The sequence below is a fragment of the Panicum virgatum genome, chromosome 8K (genome assembly GCF_016808335.1).
Source record: "Panicum virgatum strain AP13 chromosome 8K, P.virgatum_v5, whole genome shotgun sequence".
In the NCBI taxonomy this organism is placed as follows: domain Eukaryota; kingdom Viridiplantae; phylum Streptophyta; class Magnoliopsida; order Poales; family Poaceae; genus Panicum; species Panicum virgatum.
This window is the reverse complement of record NC_053143.1, coordinates 29,178,128-29,182,061: the sequence shown is the minus strand read 5'-3', so window position 1 is coordinate 29,182,061 and position 3,934 is coordinate 29,178,128. Positions and strand designations below refer to the sequence as shown.

The 3,934-nt window shown below is 43.2% G+C and overlaps 1 long non-coding RNA gene across 1 annotated transcript; it reads left to right on the top strand.

Annotated features, from left to right (window-relative positions):
* Positions 1–2,073: 2,073 nt before the first annotated feature.
* LOC120646245 lies at positions 2,074–3,164 on the top strand. The gene is made up of 3 exons (XR_005664334.1): positions 2,074–2,579; positions 2,657–2,686; positions 2,842–3,164. It is a non-coding gene; the product is annotated as an uncharacterized LOC120646245 (long non-coding RNA).
* Positions 3,165–3,934: the final 770 nt, after the last annotated feature.

The following is a 3,934-nucleotide window of genomic DNA, read 5'->3' as shown; positions in this document are numbered from 1 at the left end:
CCTTGTTTATTTGGAGCCTCGGGCGTGCAAGATGGCAGGACTAGCTGGTGGAGTGGGCGATCGAGAGATTAGAGCAGGTACAATAAGCCATGTCAGCTTGGCTTGTAGCAAAGACACCTCAGCAAAATCATACGTGGATGAAAGAGAAAAGAAAAGAGAGAATGAGCTTGGCGTCAGATCTTGCGCCGAGCTCCAGCGCGAGAAACAATGGCCGTGTTTGGTTTTTTACCGGCACAATTCCTGAGAAGAGAATCTCGCATGCATGGAGTACTAAATGAAGTCTATTTGCAAAACCTTTTCAGGGATGAGTGTAACTTTCCGAGACGAATCTAATGACGGTAATTAATCGATGATTTGCTACATTGATGCTACAGTAACCATCCTCGAATCACGCGGTCAAAGACCTCATTAGATTCGTCTCGCGATTTACACGGGGGGTTGTGGAGGTGGTTTTGTAATTAGACTTCGTTTACTACTCTAAATTAGTGGTCAAATGTGCTACAGTAATTTCGTGAATTTTAACCAAACACGGCCAATGCTGCAGAGCCGATTAAGCGCCGAACTCGTCGATTACGGAGGCGGTTTGTGGGCCCCTTTCCTTCTTTCTCCGTGCGCCTCACCTGTGTTTTCTCCCTCCCACTGCGATTTTCCTCGAGCACGCTCTCTCCCGCGGCGATTTCCCTTTCGCGCCAAATCCTCTCCACCGGGCGCCAAATCCTCTACACCAGGCGCCAAATCGTCATCTTTCAGTGACGATTTAAGTTCTCCCCGAAATTTTGTTATATGATTTTCCATCTATCGTAACCCTAGCCTTGGAATCGGATGTCTCGCCGGTCGAAGAGAGAGAGATGGCGCCGCCGCCTCAGGCCTTTCCAAGTTCCTCTCCGTCCATCCCCATGCCGCCCGCAGCACCACCAGGGTCCTCCGGGCCTGGGTGTTTCCCTGCGCCACCAGCTTCCATGAACACCCCGATGGGGTCTGCAGCTCCCGGCCCTTGGTGGTGCGGGCCGCCGGTGCCCCAGCAAGCTATGCCGTGGTGGCCTGCGCCTAGCTGTGGTAAGCAAGCTGTTAGGTAAGGAACACTAACCAAGATGCTTTTGCCGATAGCAACAACTCCTTTGCCTTCTTCTCTGCTAACCAGTTCTACCATGTGGGTGCCATGTTCTTTACGGAAAGGGAGCAGCCATCTTCCCAACCAGTCCAGAAAGATGACATCAACTCTGATCCAAAGGAATGGCAAGTACCTCCTACGCACATCTTTGCATCTTTATTTTTCTATCAGATGGATTAGTGAAAAGTTGAGAGATCCTCTCGTTACTAGTTGATAGATTCTAGTCTTTAGATTATAGATCTTGTTAGTATCTAGAAATATTTATCCTAAATTCCTGAACACATATGAAAGAAATCATGTTTTTCACTGAATGAGTATTCCAGTTTTAGTTGACTTCATCACTTTTTAAGTTGTTATAGTCATATAGATTTATTTATCTAGCTGTAGGGGTGTGGATAATCGCCCACCTGGTGGTTTCCTAAGCTATTTCAATCACCCATGGAGTCAACCACTTCCCCAGCCGATCCCACCACATTTAACCGATGGAAATAGAGGGAAAGGGAGCCCAGCAGTGTCAGTTTCTGCGTCTCAACCCGAGCCCTTGATCAATTTAGACAATGATAAGGATGACGGAAATGGTGCTAGGATTGACATACGGCTAAAATGGATGAAGCCGGAGGAAGTGCGCTTGGTGAGTTGCATTATGTATTTGTTTTGTATATTCATGTATGTCTTGCATGGCTAACAACACTAAACTTGCTTGCACTGTAGGTGGGTGCATGGTTGAACAATTCAAACGATCCAATCAATGGCAACGGCAAGAAGACTGATCGGTACTAGGGAGATGTTGCTAATGAGTATAATAGTACCACCCCTAAAAGTAGAAGAAGAACAGCAAAGCAATTGAAGGATCACTTCCAAAAAATTAAGAAAAAAGTCACTTGGTTCTGCAGCTCATGGAAAGAGGCTATATCAATTTGGCCTAGTGGTCATTCTGATGACCAGATGATGGAGAAGGCTGAAGCTATCTATGAGGAATACAAAGATGGTCCATTTACGTTCAAGCATTGTTGGAAAATTCTACGTGATGAACCAAAGTGGCAAGTGCAACTAGAGGAAGGGGCGCAGTCAAATAAAAGGAATTTGGATATTGAGGGGAGTGTAGGAGAGCTCACTCCCTCTTTGGCACAATCTGAAGATCGTCCAATAGGCAACAAAAAGGCAAAGAAAGAGGCCAAGAAGTGCCTTTCTCAGATGGATGATGTGCTACAGCAGCTTACAAAACTTCAGGGCACAAATGAAAGTCGAGAAAAGATGTTGGAAACCCAGAAACACGTTTCAAGCGAGAAGCTTGAATCAGCTAGACTTAACCACCTTGCAGCTAAAGAAAATGCTAAGTCAGCTATGCTGGAGACGTACAGAGCACTCAGTATGAAAGATACAAGTGCAATGGCTGATGATGTCAGAGTTGAGCACTTGGCATTTATGAGATGTGTGAGGGAGAGTATATTTGGCAAAACTGAATTAGGTATTAATTCTGTAAACTGATATTTTGTAACATAACTTTATTGTACTTTGCTGACATCATGTTTTTCTCTTTTACAGATGCAAATGGCAGCTCTTAAAAAGAATCGGGTATGAATTCTGTGGACTTATAGTTTGGACATAATTTGTGTAATACATTATTGTTATTTTCCCATATACATTAGTACTTATATTGCAGCACCTATAAGTAGCGTGCAGTCAGTATGTAATTAGTGCTCCTAGTAATCGTGGAGTTCTGCCTACAGGTTCCTGATGGGGGTTCTTCCTGAAGACCTGAATATCATCAACGACTGCTGGTCATCAAGAGATATGGCTAAATAAATTGATAAACGATGGATGCTAGATTTATTACCAAGTCATTAGTGTAATAGCTGCTCATGGTAGTAGCCTTCTTTTGTTGATCAAGTTTCAGTTGCACTGCAGACCATGTTTTATACATTAAGCTTTTTAGTTTGTGTGGGTCGTCCTTGGTCTATCTGATGATATGAACTTGGTTGTAAGAGCCATTATATTTTACCAAGGAACAATATCGTTGCTTATTGTTTCAGTCGACAACCTGTTTCATTTACTTGTGAACATGTCCATGGACCTGTGAATGTCGCCAGCAACACAGGTGGCTACATAGATGTGTTTAGTGTTGACCACCAGGTCCAGATGCACTGCACTGATTTAAATACACGAGTATTAATTGCACAGCCAAACTAACAGCCAAGCTGTTGTATGGCTTGTCTCTTGTGTTGTCTCAAGATGACATGGACTTGGCTTATAGCAAGCTTATTGGCCTTGCTCTTATAGAGTACGGCTGTCGCAGAGAGCGGCATGGGAAAGTGCTGCGGAGAGAAAATCATCAGGTCGCACCACACGTGGGTTCTGTCAAGGGACCAGAAGCTTGCAGGAATGCGAAAAATGATTGATACATCGGGGAGCTGTGATAGAAGTTATTGTGTTCGTTAAAACAGTCTCAAGATACATGTGTTCTTGTTCTATTCACATGTATTCATGATGTATTCGATTTTTTCTTAAAACAAAACAAATACAGATACAAAAGAATCTGACATAAAGCTGCACATGGTAACAGAAAAAAAAGCTGATGGACCCTCTACCTCTTAGATTCTGTGCTCCATGTGAGCCACTCATTCAAATTTCAAAAGAGCAACGTTCTCCATAGCCACACACTAATAAAATAAAATAATATTCATCTATAGTTCTCCTCTCCGGAACAATAAAAATATTAGGTACATAAAAACACATTATAATCACACTAATCAAAATAGGTACCACCAGGTACTGCTTTCTTGTATGGGTTTTTTTGATTGGTGCCACTGCAATTTTCGAAGT